General features: G+C 50.1%; 13 non-coding genes across 13 annotated transcripts; 3 read left to right on the top strand and 10 right to left on the bottom strand.

Moving 5' to 3' along the window:
• Positions 1–469: 469 nt before the first annotated feature.
• Trnai-aau (transfer RNA isoleucine (anticodon AAU)) lies at positions 470–543 on the bottom strand. Its single transcript has one exon. It is a non-coding gene; the product is annotated as a tRNA-Ile (tRNA).
• Positions 544–6,418: 5,875 nt separating this feature from the next.
• Trnag-gcc (transfer RNA glycine (anticodon GCC)) lies at positions 6,419–6,489 on the bottom strand. Its single transcript has one exon. It is a non-coding gene; the product is annotated as a tRNA-Gly (tRNA).
• A 340-nt stretch (positions 6,490–6,829) lies between these two features.
• Positions 6,830–6,901, top strand: Trnag-ucc (transfer RNA glycine (anticodon UCC)). Its single transcript has one exon. It is a non-coding gene; the product is annotated as a tRNA-Gly (tRNA).
• Positions 6,902–7,468: 567 nt separating this feature from the next.
• Positions 7,469–7,542, bottom strand: Trnai-aau (transfer RNA isoleucine (anticodon AAU)). Its single transcript has one exon. It is a non-coding gene; the product is annotated as a tRNA-Ile (tRNA).
• A 5,873-nt stretch (positions 7,543–13,415) lies between these two features.
• On the bottom strand, positions 13,416–13,486 carry Trnag-gcc (transfer RNA glycine (anticodon GCC)). Its single transcript has one exon. It is a non-coding gene; the product is annotated as a tRNA-Gly (tRNA).
• Positions 13,487–13,826: 340 nt separating this feature from the next.
• On the top strand, positions 13,827–13,898 carry Trnag-ucc (transfer RNA glycine (anticodon UCC)). The gene has a single exon. It is a non-coding gene; the product is annotated as a tRNA-Gly (tRNA).
• A 592-nt stretch (positions 13,899–14,490) lies between these two features.
• Positions 14,491–14,564, bottom strand: Trnai-aau (transfer RNA isoleucine (anticodon AAU)). The gene has a single exon. It is a non-coding gene; the product is annotated as a tRNA-Ile (tRNA).
• A 183-nt stretch (positions 14,565–14,747) lies between these two features.
• Trnae-uuc (transfer RNA glutamic acid (anticodon UUC)) lies at positions 14,748–14,819 on the bottom strand. The gene has a single exon. It is a non-coding gene; the product is annotated as a tRNA-Glu (tRNA).
• Positions 14,820–15,119: 300 nt separating this feature from the next.
• Positions 15,120–15,190, bottom strand: Trnag-gcc (transfer RNA glycine (anticodon GCC)). Its single transcript has one exon. It is a non-coding gene; the product is annotated as a tRNA-Gly (tRNA).
• Positions 15,191–15,530: 340 nt separating this feature from the next.
• Trnag-ucc (transfer RNA glycine (anticodon UCC)) lies at positions 15,531–15,602 on the top strand. Its single transcript has one exon. It is a non-coding gene; the product is annotated as a tRNA-Gly (tRNA).
• A 567-nt stretch (positions 15,603–16,169) lies between these two features.
• Trnai-aau (transfer RNA isoleucine (anticodon AAU)) lies at positions 16,170–16,243 on the bottom strand. The gene has a single exon. It is a non-coding gene; the product is annotated as a tRNA-Ile (tRNA).
• Positions 16,244–16,426: 183 nt separating this feature from the next.
• On the bottom strand, positions 16,427–16,498 carry Trnae-uuc (transfer RNA glutamic acid (anticodon UUC)). Its single transcript has one exon. It is a non-coding gene; the product is annotated as a tRNA-Glu (tRNA).
• A 300-nt stretch (positions 16,499–16,798) lies between these two features.
• On the bottom strand, positions 16,799–16,869 carry Trnag-gcc (transfer RNA glycine (anticodon GCC)). Its single transcript has one exon. It is a non-coding gene; the product is annotated as a tRNA-Gly (tRNA).
• Between the last annotated feature and the right edge of the window lie 77 nt (positions 16,870–16,946).

The following is a 16,946-nucleotide window of genomic DNA, read 5'->3' as shown; positions in this document are numbered from 1 at the left end:
TGACGCGAGAGCTGACGCTCTCCAGTCGGCCTATATCAACACGACAAGCACGAGAAACGACTGAGAGAGGCAAGGAGAGGCGAGGCGCTGGACACACAGCACGCCGCTTCATTACACGGTGGCGTCTCCCTGACTGAATCGGGCTGCAGCTGCGAAAAGAAAGGAGAAAGAAAAATAGGAAGCAAAATTGCCAACAGTACCCTGTGTTCCCATGCGGTCACCCGCCCAAGCAGTGACAAGGGCCAAAGTTGTTACACGTCGGCAATCGGACATTTTCTTTCATTTTCTCTTTGCCGTATGAGAACCAGCGTATTCAACATATTGTGGCCATTGCCGAGCGGACGCTGTAGCGCTTCCCGACAAGTCGGGTTCGGATCCTCTGTCAACGTCCACGCAGGGCGATGATCTTTTGGTCATCACACTCGCCAGCTGAAATCGGCGCTGCCCTTTCGTAGTAGTAAAAGCGTACTGGCCCGTGGGGGGATCGAACCCACGACCTTCGCGTTATTAGCACGACGCTCTAACCAACTGAGCTAACGGGCCTCGACACGGACGGTTGCTCAGCCCTTCGCTGGAAACACGTGGCATGAAGCCACACGCCACTTCTAGGGTCACCGTGTGTCTGCTCCGCTCGTCCATGTTCTGCTGGCGGTCATGAAACAGTAGCTGTATTGCGAGCAGCACGCACAGCTGAAACTTGAGACGATTCGTGTGGAAAAAATTCCGTTCCGGTACCGGGAATCGAACCCGGGCCTCCTGGGTGAAAGCCAGGTATCCTAGCCACTTTTTTTTTTTTTTTCTTTTTTTTTTTTTTTTTTATGTTTTTTTTCTTTTTTTTTATTTTTTATTTTTTTTTTTTTTTTGTTCCAGAAGAGAGAGTTGACCAACGAAGTAATGTGTACAATTGAACAAAATCCCTTCTTTTGGAGTTGTGGTAAGAAAATAGGTCCGCTACATTCTTCCATCATTGTGCGGGAGCGATTTTGATACGAGAGCCAGGCGTACCTCAACGCGCTGTGGTCTCAGGGTTGCGTCAGCAACCTATTAGTGCTGCTACACGAGGGCAAAGGGTAAACTAAATAGCCACCTTGTTGGCGCAATAGGAAAGAGAAACTTAAATAGAGAATTTAAAAAAAGAAAAATAATAATAATAATAATAATAATAAAATAATAATAAGAATAAATAATATCGTTGAATCGTTCTTCAGCTCTGTCGGTAGGACAAAGTTCGGTTCAAGAAATTTGCGTAATTTTCTTTGTATTTCTTTTGTCGTTCGAGCTTGTGAAGTTCTGTCATCAGGTACATCCAATAGTCTGCTGCACTCTTCGTCATAGCCGTTGAGATGTAATGGACTGTCAGTCCTTTGAGCCAGTTGGCTGACCTTCTTTTAGTGTTAGGATATGGCACATCATCTGGCAAAAGGACGTGCGTCGGTGTAATGGTGTTAGGTGACGTGCGGAGCACACTTGCTAGTTTTTGCCTGAAGAGATTCCACACGTCTTTTACATCGTCACAGACGAAACGATGTTCTTCGGTGTCGACGACATTGCAGCTGGGACAGTTTGGTGTATGTGCCAGATGTATCGCGTGAAGTTTAGAATTGGTGGGAATTTTTCTATTGACTGCGAGGTACCACGTCGATCGCACATTGGATGGTAAATGGGGGTCAGATATGTTTTCCCATATGTTTTTCCAGTTATAATGTCGAAACTTGTTTTCTATTTGATTGCGCAATTTTCCTCTCAGCAAGGTGTTGTAAACCTCCTTAACCTGATATATATCCTTCTCCGGTATTCTATGGCGTACATAGCTGTATTCCACAAGAAAGTGTTTATAGTGGTACAGCTCGTGGGAGATGTGATGCACATCGATTGGTGGATCTCTGCTGACTGGGGCGATTTCACGTAAGAGATGAGCCACTAAGGTCCGCGGTGATCGTTGCCACTGTTGATAAGTTTTGCTAACGTAGAGCGCTTGCGCTTTAAGGTAGATGTCTGTTAGATGCAGCCCTCCATTGCGTGTCGATAGCGTCAAGGTATCATAGGAAACCTTAAATATCTGACCTCTGCTGACAAAATAACCAAGCGCTGCTTGCATTTGGTGTGCTATGGTGCGTGGCAGAGGAAGCACTTGAGCAACATAGTTTACTTTGGAGGTTATATAGGTATTGGCTAGTTGCACTTTTTGTATTGCATTTAAATTACGCAAACTGTGTTGTTTTATGCTTGCTCGTAATGTGGCAAGTAATTTTCTGTAATTGAGAGCGGCTGTGCGGCGGATATTATTTGTATATTCTATTCCAAGGCATTTTAGTTGTTCCACAGTGTTGATACGTCCAGCGGCTCTGATCTCTATGCCCCTACCAAGATTCAGAATACCAGATTTATGGCGGTTGAGTTTAGCTCCTGACGCCAGTTCGTAAGTCGCCACAATTTCAAGTACCGTTGCCACCTCGCTTTCGTCAGTCACAAGTACCCCTACATCGTCCGCGTAGGCTTGACATATGATCTTCTGTCCGTGTATATGTAGGCCACGGAGTTGCCGAGTCAGGGACACTAAGAGAGGTTCAAGCGCAATCGCGAAAAGCGTCATGGACATGGGGCAACCTTGTCTTACCGAACTGTGAATATTGATCGGGTGACTGAGTTGTCCATTGACACTGATTCTTGACGTGCTATTCGTCAGTATGTTTTTAACGGAGGCTATAATTTTCTGGGGGAAGTGCATGGATGTCATACACCGGAACAGATACGAATGATTAACTTTATCAAAAGCTTTTTCAAAGTCAAGCGACATCAGGGCACAGCGAATGTTGCAGGCTCCCGATATCGCTATTATGTCTCTGTAATCGCGTAAGGTCTGAAATATCGATCTATCCTTTCCCACACTTGTCTGGTAAGCTCCTGTCACTGTACGAATAACTGAATTAAACCTTCGCATCATGATACGGGCGAAGATTTTATAATCACTATTGAGAAGTGTTATGGGTCGAAGGTTCTCCACGGTTTTGCTTCTTGGTGTTTTGGGGACTAAGACCACTGTACCTTCACAGAATTCCTTCGGAAGGTCAGTGTCGGCATTTAGTATTTCATTGCAGACGAGTGTCAATTTAGCAATTATCTTTTCGCGAAAAGTGTGATAAAATTCAGCGGGTAGTCCATCTGGTCCAGGTGATTTATTCTTTGGACTCCTCGAGATGGCTTCTTCGACATCGTCATCCGTTATTCTGGCTGCGAGCACATCAGCTTCTTCTGGAGTGAGTCGCTCTGTCGTCCTAGCAGTGAGAGCATGCTGCGCTGTTTCATCTGTCTGTGTATTGGCCAGCAACTCACTAAAGTGTCGATGGATCTCGTCTCGTATTGCAGCGTGATCTGTTAAGAGTCTCCCGTCTGAAGTTTTGAGTTCCGTCAGAATTTTCCGTTTTTGTCTTTTGTTCTCTTGGAGGATGTGGTACATCGACGTTGTTTCTTCTCGTGTACCGTGCTGCAAACGCGTTCGTATTTTACAGCCTTCGAGATGGTGTCGCTGCAGGGTGAGCAATTTTGCTTTTATTCTGTTGATTTGCCCATAGTTTGTTATGATTGTAGCATCCCGAACGCACAAGTCTCTCAGACAGCTGAAGTAAAAGTCTAATGTCCGCTTCCGCCAGGCGACTTTGTCCCGGGAGTAAGCTTTCATTGTTTTTATTATTGCGGGCTTCGCGCAGTTTAGCCACCAATTCAGCGCCGTACCGTACAAGTGGAACTTCCTTTCACATTCTGCCCAAGTGGTGTGGAAGGCAGCGTGACATCCAGGATCCGAAAGATGAGCAACGTTTAGCTTCCACTGACCTCTCGCCCTGTAAGTGCCTTGTTTCTCTAAATTTATCGTACATATGTACGCGATATGATCAGAGAAAATAGTGGGCCATAGCTCGGACTGTAAAACGTGCCGCCGTAAATTGGACGTTGCGTAAATCCTGTCGATACGACTGGCAGAATGGCTGGTGATATAGGTGAAACCGAGCTGATCACCATGTTTTAGTTCCCAAGTATCTAACAGATGGAATTCTCTGACGATGTTCTCCAGCTCCAGAGATTTGTTAAAATTTGGCGTCTGATCTTTGGGACTCAGCACGCAATTAAAGTCACCCGCAAATATTATTTGTTCAAATCGCACCGCGAAAAGGGGGGCGATGTCCTCCTTGAAAAAGTCGGCCCTGCGGCGCTTGTTTCCGGTTCCTGACGGGGCATATATGTTGATAAACCTGGCGTTGTTTATCGTGACAGCAAGACCTCTACTGTTCGGCAGTTTCGTCACGTCGGTAAGTAGGATCCCCTCTTTAGTCATAATCGCTGTGCCGAGGCTATTGTCAGTGCCAGGATTGATGACGGCGTTGTAGCCAGTGATGTCGTCCAAACGGATAGCCGTTACTTCTTGCAGCATTAAGATGTCAACATCAGCGGCGTACAGAAAATCTTGGAGATTTCTCAGGTTGAGGATGCTGCTAATTTTATTTATATTCAAGGTCGCAATTCTGTACGCCTGCAAGGATGTCATGTCGACAATACCGCGTCAGGTGGGATACTATTTGCCAAGTGAAACGGGTGTGTGCTCTACTTAGAAGAAGTCGGCATCATCATCTTCTGCACGAGCGTCTTTGATGGAGGTTTGTGGCAGGGTGGACGCATCTTGTCGACGGTCGGGTGCCGTCCGTCCTGAACGTTGTGGTACGTCTGCCATCTCTGCATCATGGTGTTGCTCCTCCATGTCATCCGCCCAATCTCGCGTGCACGTAACTTCCCGCGTGTCCGTTTGTGGTACAGGTGGAGGGTCCTTCGGACTAGCTGTACCGTCCGGAATGTGGATTCCACGGTCGGGTTCAGTGCCCTCATTTCGGGTCTTCTTCTTTGTTGTTCGATCGTCCAGAGGAGTTACCTGTGTCGTCTCCGCCAGTTCTTGGCCTATCTGTTGCGCCTTTTCACGCAGGATTGGCGAGATTTCCGCTGCTCCCTGTCGAGCTATGCGACGTTTTTTCCGTTTCTTCGGGGAAACAGTTATAGGCTGCTGGTCATTATCCTCCGACGTGACAGCCATGTCCTCTTTGTGTTGCCCGACTTCTTCGAGTGGTTTGCACATGCCTGCTTCTGCCGTCTTAGCCTGGTCTTGTTCTGCACGTCTGTCAGTTTCCTCGTCTTGTGAATGCGCTGGACCTGTAGCTTTTGTGTTGCTAATATCCATGGCTACGTTACCATCGGGAACGGCGGCATAAGCAGCTACCGCCCTGTCGAAACAAATGTCTGGGGCGACGTCACTGCGAATTGCGGCGGCGTACGTCACGGGTAGCATGGCCATCTGACTAGGCGGGTCTCGCTCCCCAGTCGGCAGTTGCGTCACACGCCGTTGAACACACTGCGCGCGGACGTGTTGGGTCGAACCACAACCCGAGCAGGTTCTCGGCTGTCCATCGTAAATGATGATCGCTCGATATCCACCAATCCAGAGATACGAGGGGATATGTTTCAACATGTCAATCTTAACTTGCCTGACCCCATTTAATACTGGATACTTGTGCAAGCTAGACCATTTTTCGGCGACATTGCTGATAATGGTGCCATAGTCTCTCAGTTTGTTGTTAATCTCCTCGGGCGTTATTTCAAAGGGGAGCTCAAAGATTCGAATCGTTCTTATTCCCATCCCGGCACGCGAAACCGTGACTTGCCCTATATGTCCGTCTGAATGTTTGAATTTTGCCACCCCACCACATGCTTCTACAATTTGGTCGCACTTGTCAGAACTGGATAACTTAAGGAACACAGTCGGACTGACAATCGACAGGTGAATTCCAATCAATTCATCCACTTTGATCTGAAAAGTTTCTTCGATAAATGCCTCAACTTCGTAAGATTTCGGTCGGGCGTAGTTCGGATCGAAAATCAACTTCAAAGTATCGCGTCGCGTTGTCTGCTCCATTTTGTCATTCTAGAATGTGATCGTGGACTATGACTAACGCAGAAAGCGCGGACTCACCACACAGCGCCGGCCGCTCGCAGCGACGACGTAAACACCGCAACAGCCGCTCCGCACGTCCGCACAGCACGGCCGCCGGCGGCGGAATAGCCACTAGACCACACCGGATTTGGGCGTTCGTTCGACGGATCGGATGGTCTCTCGCACATTTCGTGCCGAGTCCCGCGTCGGCACCCTTCTCTCTTTGCGAGCGTCTTTGCGCATACAGACTGGCAAGGCGCGCACCTCAAAAGTCTCAGAGCAATGCTTTTGGCTTCTTGCTCTACTGGGAGAAGAGGAAAAGGAAAGCTGTGGGGAACCGCGCGTGCTGCGTTCTCGGTTCTTCTCAAGGGAATCCCGCTATACATTCTTGTGGATCGTGCATCTCAAGCGCGCAAGTCACACGGCACCGCGGGAAAAGCAAAATGATGCATCGGCCGGGAATCGAACCCGGGCCGCCCGCGTGGCAGGCGAGCATTCTACCACTGAACCACCGATGCTGAGGCCAGTAGCAATCTTACGCTGCTTCCCGAGCAGGTGTCTCGAGATAAAGTGGGACTGCCGTCAAGCGCCGTAGCATTCTGTCCAGAAAATGCTGCAGACGCTGAATCCTGCACTGTACTGCCTAAAAATGCCGCCAGAAGGCGGTCCTCTGCGTCTTCTTGCGTCGCCGGCCCCGACGCTTGCCAAAGGGTGCGAAATGTGCATGGATACGCCGTCCGAATGCATCCGCATGTGCTCCCCTAGCCTACCTCGTAATGCGCCTAGGGCTACGATCACCATCGGCCGCTGCCGACTGGCGGGAAGCCGTCACAGCGCGGCGTGGGGGCGCCGGGTTGTGCGGTGGTGGTGTAATGGTCAGCATAGTTGCCTTCCAAGCAGTTGATCCGGGTTCGATTCCCGGTCACTGCAGCAGGCTTTTAAATTTGCGTATGAGTACTTTGGCCACGCGCCGTTAAATTAATGATTTTTCTCCCTCTTACTCGCTGCAGACCAGCCTACTGCTCAGCTGACGCGAGAGCTGACGCTCTCCAGTCGGCCTATATCAACACGACAAGCACGAGAAACGACTGAGAGAGGCAAGGAGAGGCGAGGCGCTGGACACACAGCACGCCGCTTCATTACACGGTGGCGTCTCCCTGACTGAATCGGGCTGCAGCTGCGAAAAGAAAGGAGAAAGAAAAATAGGAAGCAAAATTGCCAACAGTACCCTGTGTTCCCATGCGGTCACCCGCCCAAGCAGTGACAAGGGCCAAAGTTGTTACACGTCGGCAATCGGACATTTTCTTTCATTTTCTCTTTGCCGTATGAGAACCAGCGTATTCAACATATTGTGGCCATTGCCGAGCGGACGCTGTAGCGCTTCCCGACAAGTCGGGTTCGGATCCTCTGTCAACGTCCACGCAGGGCGATGATCTTTTGGTCATCACACTCGCCAGCTGAAATCGGCGCTGCCCTTTCGTAGTAGTAAAAGCGTACTGGCCCGTGGGGGGATCGAACCCACGACCTTCGCGTTATTAGCACGACGCTCTAACCAACTGAGCTAACGGGCCTCGACGCGGACGGTTGCTCAGCCCTACGCTGGAAACACGTGGCATGAAGCCACACGCCACTTCTAGGGTCACCGTGTGTCTGCTCCGCTCGTCCATGTTCTGCTGGCGGTCATGAAACAGTAGCTGTATTGCGAGCAGCACGCACAGCTGAAACTTGAGACGATTCGTGTGGAAAAAATTCCGTTCCGGTACCGGGAATCGAACCCGGGCCTCCTGGGTGAAAGCCAGGTATCCTAGCCACTTTTTTTTTTTTTCTTTTTTTTTTTTTTTTTTTATGTTTTTTTTCTTTTTTTTTATTTTTTATTTTTTTTTTTTTTTGTTCCAGAAGAGAGAGTTGACCAACGAAGTAATGTGTACAATTGAACAAAATCCCTTCTTTTGGAGTTGTGGTAAGAAAATAGGTCCGCTACATTCTTCCATCATTGTGCGGGAGCGATTTTGATACGAGAGCCAGGCGTACCTCAACGCGCTGTGGTCTCAGGGTTGCGTCAGCAACCTATTAGTGCTGCTACACGAGGGCAAAGGGTAAACTAAATAGCCACCTTGTTGGCGCAATAGGAAAGAGAAACTTAAATAGAGAATTTAAAAAAAGAAAAATAATAATAATAATAATAATAATAAAATAATAATAAGAATAAATAATATCGTTGAATCGTTCTTCAGCTCTGTCGGTAGGACAAAGTTCGGTTCAAGAAATTTGCGTAATTTTCTTTGTATTTCTTTTGTCGTTCGAGCTTGTGAAGTTCTGTCATCAGGTACATCCAATAGTCTGCTGCACTCTTCGTCATAGCCGTTGAGATGTAATGGACTGTCAGTCCTTTGAGCCAGTTGGCTGACCTTCTTTTAGTGTTAGGATATGGCACATCATCTGGCAAAAGGACGTGCGTCGGTGTAATGGTGTTAGGTGACGTGCGGAGCACACTTGCTAGTTTTTGCCTGAAGAGATTCCACACGTCTTTTACATCGTCACAGACGAAACGATGTTCTTCGGTGTCGACGACATTGCAGCTGGGACAGTTTGGTGTATGTGCCAGATGTATCGCGTGAAGTTTAGAATTGGTGGGAATTTTTCTATTGACTGCGAGGTACCACGTCGATCGCACATTGGATGGTAAATGGGGGTCAGATATGTTTTCCCATATGTTTTTCCAGTTATAATGTCGAAACTTGTTTTCTATTTGATTGCGCAATTTTCCTCTCAGCAAGGTGTTGTAAACCTCCTTAACCTGATATATATCCTTCTCCGGTATTCTATGGCGTACATAGCTGTATTCCACAAGAAAGTGTTTATAGTGGTACAGCTCGTGGGAGATGTGATGCACATCGATTGGTGGATCTCTGCTGACTGGGGCGATTTCACGTAAGAGATGAGCCACTAAGGTCCGCGGTGATCGTTGCCACTGTTGATAAGTTTTGCTAACGTAGAGCGCTTGCGCTTTAAGGTAGATGTCTGTTAGATGCAGCCCTCCATTGCGTGTCGATAGCGTCAAGGTATCATAGGAAACCTTAAATATCTGACCTCTGCTGACAAAATAACCAAGCGCTGCTTGCATTTGGTGTGCTATGGTGCGTGGCAGAGGAAGCACTTGAGCAACATAGTTTACTTTGGAGGTTATATAGGTATTGGCTAGTTGCACTTTTTGTATTGCATTTAAATTACGCAAACTGTGTTGTTTTATGCTTGCTCGTAATGTGGCAAGTAATTTTCTGTAATTGAGAGCGGCTGTGCGGCGGATATTATTTGTATATTCTATTCCAAGGCATTTTAGTTGTTCCACAGTGTTGATACGTCCAGCGGCTCTGATCTCTATGCCCCTACCAAGATTCAGAATACCAGATTTATGGCGGTTGAGTTTAGCTCCTGACGCCAGTTCGTAAGTCGCCACAATTTCAAGTACCGTTGCCACCTCGCTTTCGTCAGTCACAAGTACCCCTACATCGTCCGCGTAGGCTTGACATATGATCTTCTGTCCGTGTATATGTAGGCCACGGAGTTGCCGAGTCAGGGACACTAAGAGAGGTTCAAGCGCAATCGCGAAAAGCGTCATGGACATGGGGCAACCTTGTCTTACCGAACTGTGAATATTGATCGGGTGACTGAGTTGTCCATTGACACTGATTCTTGACGTGCTATTCGTCAGTATGTTTTTAACGGAGGCTATAATTTTCTGGGGGAAGTGCATGGATGTCATACACCGGAACAGATACGAATGATTAACTTTATCAAAAGCTTTTTCAAAGTCAAGCGACATCAGGGCACAGCGAATGTTGCAGGCTCCCGATATCGCTATTATGTCTCTGTAATCGCGTAAGGTCTGAAATATCGATCTATCCTTTCCCACACTTGTCTGGTAAGCTCCTGTCACTGTACGAATAACTGAATTAAACCTTCGCATCATGATACGGGCGAAGATTTTATAATCACTATTGAGAAGTGTTATGGGTCGAAGGTTCTCCACGGTTTTGCTTCTTGGTGTTTTGGGGACTAAGACCACTGTACCTTCACAGAATTCCTTCGGAAGGTCAGTGTCGGCATTTAGTATTTCATTGCAGACGAGTGTCAATTTAGCAATTATCTTTTCGCGAAAAGTGTGATAAAATTCAGCGGGTAGTCCATCTGGTCCAGGTGATTTATTCTTTGGACTCCTCGAGATGGCTTCTTCGACATCGTCATCCGTTATTCTGGCTGCGAGCACATCAGCTTCTTCTGGAGTGAGTCGCTCTGTCGTCCTAGCAGTGAGAGCATGCTGCGCTGTTTCATCTGTCTGTGTATTGGCCAGCAACTCACTAAAGTGTCGATGGATCTCGTCTCGTATTGCAGCGTGATCTGTTAAGAGTCTCCCGTCTGAAGTTTTGAGTTCCGTCAGAATTTTCCGTTTTTGTCTTTTGTTCTCTTGGAGGATGTGGTACATCGACGTTGTTTCTTCTCGTGTACCGTGCTGCAAACGCGTTCGTATTTTACAGCCTTCGAGATGGTGTCGCTGCAGGGTGAGCAATTTTGCTTTTATTCTGTTGATTTGCCCATAGTTTGTTATGATTGTAGCATCCCGAACGCACAAGTCTCTCAGACAGCTGAAGTAAAAGTCTAATGTCCGCTTCCGCCAGGCGACTTTGTCCCGGGAGTAAGCTTTCATTGTTTTTATTATTGCGGGCTTCGCGCAGTTTAGCCACCAATTCAGCGCCGTACCGTACAAGTGGAACTTCCTTTCACATTCTGCCCAAGTGGTGTGGAAGGCAGCGTGACATCCAGGATCCGAAAGATGAGCAACGTTTAGCTTCCACTGACCTCTCGCCCTGTAAGTGCCTTGTTTCTCTAAATTTATCGTACATATGTACGCGATATGATCAGAGAAAATAGTGGGCCATAGCTCGGACTGTAAAACGTGCCGCCGTAAATTGGACGTTGCGTAAATCCTGTCGATACGACTGGCAGAATGGCTGGTGATATAGGTGAAACCGAGCTGATCACCATGTTTTAGTTCCCAAGTATCTAACAGATGGAATTCTCTGACGATGTTCTCCAGCTCCAGAGATTTGTTAAAATTTGGCGTCTGATCTTTGGGACTCAGCACGCAATTAAAGTCACCCGCAAATATTATTTGTTCAAATCGCACCGCGAAAAGGGGGGCGATGTCCTCCTTGAAAAAGTCGGCCCTGCGGCGCTTGTTTCCGGTTCCTGACGGGGCATATATGTTGATAAACCTGGCGTTGTTTATCGTGACAGCAAGACCTCTACTGTTCGGCAGTTTCGTCACGTCGGTAAGTAGGATCCCCTCTTTAGTCATAATCGCTGTGCCGAGGCTATTGTCAGTGCCAGGATTGATGACGGCGTTGTAGCCAGTGATGTCGTCCAAACGGATAGCCGTTACTTCTTGCAGCATTAAGATGTCAACATCAGCGGCGTACAGAAAATCTTGGAGATTTCTCAGGTTGAGGATGCTGCTAATTTTATTTATATTCAAGGTCGCAATTCTGTACGCCTGCAAGGATGTCATGTCGACAATACCGCGTCAGGTGGGATACTATTTGCCAAGTGAAACGGGTGTGTGCTCTACTTAGAAGAAGTCGGCATCATCATCTTCTGCACGAGCGTCTTTGATGGAGGTTTGTGGCAGGGTGGACGCATCTTGTCGACGGTCGGGTGCCGTCCGTCCTGAACGTTGTGGTACGTCTGCCATCTCTGCATCATGGTGTTGCTCCTCCATGTCATCCGCCCAATCTCGCGTGCACGTAACTTCCCGCGTGTCCGTTTGTGGTACAGGTGGAGGGTCCTTCGGACTAGCTGTACCGTCCGGAATGTGGATTCCACGGTCGGGTTCAGTGCCCTCATTTCGGGTCTTCTTCTTTGTTGTTCGATCGTCCAGAGGAGTTACCTGTGTCGTCTCCGCCAGTTCTTGGCCTATCTGTTGCGCCTTTTCACGCAGGATTGGCGAGATTTCCGCTGCTCCCTGTCGAGCTATGCGACGTTTTTTCCGTTTCTTCGGGGAAACAGTTATAGGCTGCTGGTCATTATCCTCCGACGTGACAGCCATGTCCTCTTTGTGTTGCCCGACTTCTTCGAGTGGTTTGCACATGCCTGCTTCTGCCGTCTTAGCCTGGTCTTGTTCTGCACGTCTGTCAGTTTCCTCGTCTTGTGAATGCGCTGGACCTGTAGCTTTTGTGTTGCTAATATCCATGGCTACGTTACCATCGGGAACGGCGGCATAAGCAGCTACCGCCCTGTCGAAACAAATGTCTGGGGCGACGTCACTGCGAATTGCGGCGGCGTACGTCACGGGTAGCATGGCCATCTGACTAGGCGGGTCTCGCTCCCCAGTCGGCAGTTGCGTCACACGCCGTTGAACACACTGCGCGCGGACGTGTTGGGTCGAACCACAACCCGAGCAGGTTCTCGGCTGTCCATCGTAAATGATGATCGCTCGATATCCACCAATCCAGAGATACGAGGGGATATGTTTCAACATGTCAATCTTAACTTGCCTGACCCCATTTAATACTGGATACTTGTGCAAGCTAGACCATTTTTCGGCGACATTGCTGATAATGGTGCCATAGTCTCTCAGTTTGTTGTTAATCTCCTCGGGCGTTATTTCAAAGGGGAGCTCAAAGATTCGAATCGTTCTTATTCCCATCCCGGCACGCGAAACCGTGACTTGCCCTATATGTCCGTCTGAATGTTTGAATTTTGCCACCCCACCACATGCTTCTACAATTTGGTCGCACTTGTCAGAACTGGATAACTTAAGGAACACAGTCGGACTGACAATCGACAGGTGAATTCCAATCAATTCATCCACTTTGATCTGAAAAGTTTCTTCGATAAATGCCTCAACTTCGTAAGATTTCGGTCGGGCGTAGTTCGGATCGAAAATCAACTTCAAAGTATCGCGTCGCGTTGTCTGCTCCATTTTGTCATTCTAGAATGTGATCGTGGACTATGACTAACGCAGAAAGCGCGGACTCACCACACAGCGCCGGCCGCTCGCAGCGACGACGTAAACACCGCAACAGCCGCTCCGCACGTCCGCACAGCACGGCCGCCGGCGGCGGAATAGCCACTAGACCACACCGGATTTGGGCGTTCGTTCGACGGATCGGATGGTCTCTCGCACATTTCGTGCCGAGTCCCGCGTCGGCACCCTTCTCTCTTTGCGAGCGTCTTTGCGCATACAGACTGGCAAGGCGCGCACCTCAAAAGTCTCAGAGCAATGCTTTTGGCTTCTTGCTCTACTGGGAGAAGAGGAAAAGGAAAGCTGTGGGGAACCGCGCGTGCTGCGTTCTCGGTTCTTCTCAAGGGAATCCCGCTATACATTCTTGTGGATCGTGCATCTCAAGCGCGCAAGTCACACGGCACCGCGGGAAAAGCAAAATGATGCATCGGCCGGGAATCGAACCCGGGCCGCCCGCGTGGCAGGCGAGCATTCTACCACTGAACCACCGATGCTGAGGCCAGTAGCAATCTTACGCTGCTTCCCGAGCAGGTGTCTCGAGATAAAGTGGGACTGCCGTCAAGCGCCGTAGCATTCTGTCCAGAAAATGCTGCAGACGCTGAATCCTGCACTGTACTGCCTAAAAATGCCGCCAGAAGGCGGTCCTCTGCGTCTTCTTGCGTCGCCGGCCCCGACGCTTGCCAAAGGGTGCGAAATGTGCATGGATACGCCGTCCGAATGCATCCGCATGTGCTCCCCTAGCCTACCTCGTAATGCGCCTAGGGCTACGATCACCATCGGCCGCTGCCGACTGGCGGGAAGCCGTCACAGCGCGGCGTGGGGGCGCCGGGTTGTGCGGTGGTGGTGTAATGGTCAGCATAGTTGCCTTCCAAGCAGTTGATCCGGGTTCGATTCCCGGCCACCGCAGCAGGCTTTTAATTTTGCGTATGAGTACTTTCGCCACGCGCCGTTAAATTAATGTTTTTTCTCCCTCTTACTCGCTACAGACCAGCCTACAGTATGTCTCGACTTGTCTCGACTTTGCTCAGCTGACGCGAGAGCTGACGCTCTCCAGTCGGCCTATATCAACACGACAAGCACGAGAAACGACTGAGAGAGGCAAGGAGAGGCGAGGCGCTGGACACACAGCACGCCGCTTCATTACACGGTGGCGTCTCCCTGACTGAATCGGGCTGCAGCTGCGAAAAGAAAGGAGAAAGAAAAATAGGAAGCAAAATTGCCAACAGTACCCTGTGTTCCCATGCGGTCACCCGCCCAAGCAGTGACAAGGGCCAAAGTTGTTACACGTCGGCAATCGGACATTTTCTTTCATTTTCTCTTTGCCGTATGAGAACCAGCGTATTCAACATATTGTGGCCATTGCCGAGCGGACGCTGTAGCGCTTCCCGACAAGTCGGGTTCGGATCCTCTGTCAACGTCCACGCAGGGCGATGATCTTTTGGTCATCACACTCGCCAGCTGAAATCGGCGCTGCCCTTTCGTAGTAGTAAAAGCGTACTGGCCCGTGGGGGGATCGAACCCACGACCTTCGCGTTATTAGCACGACGCTCTAACCAACTGAGCTAACGGGCCTCGACGCGGACGGTTGCTCAGCCCTACGCTGGAAACACGTGGCATGAAGCCACACGCCACTTCTAGGGTCACCGTGTGTCTGCTCCGCTCGTCCATGTTCTGCTGGCGGTCATGAAACAGTAGCTGTATTGCGAGCAGCACGCACAGCTGAAACTTGAGACGATTCGTGTGGAAAAAATTCCGTTCCGGTACCGGGAATCGAACCCGGGCCTCCTGGGTGAAAGCCAGGTATCCTAGCCACTAGACCACACCGGATTTGGGCGTTCGTTCGACGGATCGGATGGTCTCTCGCACATTTCGTGCCGAGTCCCGCGTCGGCACCCTTCTCTCTTTGCGAGCGTCTTTGCGCATACAGACTGGCAAGGCGCGCACCTCAAAAGTCTCAGAGCAATGCTTTTGGCTTCTTGCTCTACTGGGAGAAGAGGAAAAGGAAAGCTGTGGGGAACCGCGCGTGCTGCGTTCTCGGTTCTTCTCAAGGGAATCCCGCTATACATTCTTGTGGATCGTGCATCTCAAGCGCGCAAGTCACACGGCACCGCGGGAAAAGCAAAATGATGCATCGGCCGGGAATCGAACCCGGGCCGCCCGCGTGGCAGGCGAGCATTCTACCACTGAACCACCGATGCTGAGGCCAGTAGCAATCTTACGCTGCTTCCCGAGCAGGTGTCTCGAGATAAAGTGGGACTGCCGTCAAGCGCCGTAGCATTCTGTCCAGAAAATGCTGCAGACGCTGAATCCTGCACTGTACTGCCTAAAAATGCCGCCAGAAGGCGGTCCTCTGCGTCTTCTTGCGTCGCCGGCCCCGACGCTTGCCAAAGGGTGCGAAATGTGCATGGATACGCCGTCCGAATGCATCCGCATGTGCTCCCCTAGCCTACCTCGTAATGCGCCTAGGGCTACGATCACCATCGGCCGCTGCCGACTGGCGGGAAGCCGTCACAGCGCGGCGTGGGGGCGCCGGGTTGTGCGGTGGTGGTGTAATGGTCAGCATAGTTGCCTTCCAAGCAGTTGATCCGGGTTCGATTCCCGGTCACTGCAGCAGGCTTTTAAATTTGCGTATGAGTACTTTGGCCACGCGCCGTTAAATTAATGATTTTTCTCCCTCTTACTCGCTGCAGACCAGCCTACTGCTCAGCTGACGCGAGAGCTGACGCTCTCCAGTCGGCCTATATCAACACGACAAGCACGAGAAACGACTGAGAGAGGCAAGGAGAGGCGAGGCGCTGGACACACAGCACGCCGCTTCATTACACGGTGGCGTCTCCCTGACTGAATCGGGCTGCAGCTGCGAAAAGAAAGGAGAAAGAAAAATAGGAAGCAAAATTGCCAACAGTACCCTGTGTTCCCATGCGGTCACCCGCCCAAGCAGTGACAAGGGCCAAAGTTGTTACACGTCGGCAATCGGACATTTTCTTTCATTTTCTCTTTGCCGTATGAGAACCAGCGTATTCAACATATTGTGGCCATTGCCGAGCGGACGCTGTAGCGCTTCCCGACAAGTCGGGTTCGGATCCTCTGTCAACGTCCACGCAGGGCGATGATCTTTTGGTCATCACACTCGCCAGCTGAAATCGGCGCTGCCCTTTCGTAGTAGTAAAAGCGTACTGGCCCGTGGGGGGATCGAACCCACGACCTTCGCGTTATTAGCACGACGCTCTAACCAACTGAGCTAACGGGCCTCGACGCGGACGGTTGCTCAGCCCTACGCTGGAAACACGTGGCATGAAGCCACACGCCACTTCTAGGGTCACCGTGTGTCTGCTCCGCTCGTCCATGTTCTGCTGGCGGTCATGAAACAGTAGCTGTATTGCGAGCAGCACGCACAGCTGAAACTTGAGACGATTCGTGTGGAAAAAATTCCGTTCCGGTACCGGGAATCGAACCCGGGCCTCCTGGGTGAAAGCCAGGTATCCTAGCCACTAGACCACACCGGATTTGGGCGTTCGTTCGACGGATCGGATGGTCTCTCGCACATTTCGTGCCGAGTCCCGCGTCGACACCCTTCTCTCTTTGCGAGCGTCTTTGCGCATACAGACTGGCAAGGCGCGCACCTCAAAAGTCTCAGAGCAATGCTTTTGGCTTCTTGCTCTACTGGGAGAAGAGGAAAAGGAAAGCTGTGGGGAACCGCGCGTGCTGCGTTCTCGGTTCTTCTCAAGGGAATCCCGCTATACATTCTTGTGGATCGTGCATCTCAAGCGCGCAAGTCACACGGCACCGCGGGAAAAGCAAAATGATGCATCGGCCGGGAATCGAACCCGGGCCGCCCGCGTGGCAGGCGAGCATTCTACCACTGAACCACCGATGCTGAGGCCAGTAGCAATCTTACGCTGCTTCCCGAGCAGGTGTCTCGAGATAAAGTGGGACTGCCGTCAAGCGCCGTAG

This window comes from Schistocerca cancellata, unplaced genomic scaffold (assembly GCF_023864275.1).
Source record: "Schistocerca cancellata isolate TAMUIC-IGC-003103 unplaced genomic scaffold, iqSchCanc2.1 HiC_scaffold_684, whole genome shotgun sequence".
Taxonomy (NCBI): Eukaryota; Metazoa; Arthropoda; class Insecta; order Orthoptera; family Acrididae; genus Schistocerca; species Schistocerca cancellata.
Note: the sequence above shows the minus strand (reverse complement) of the source record. Positions and strands in the feature narration are given on the sequence as shown.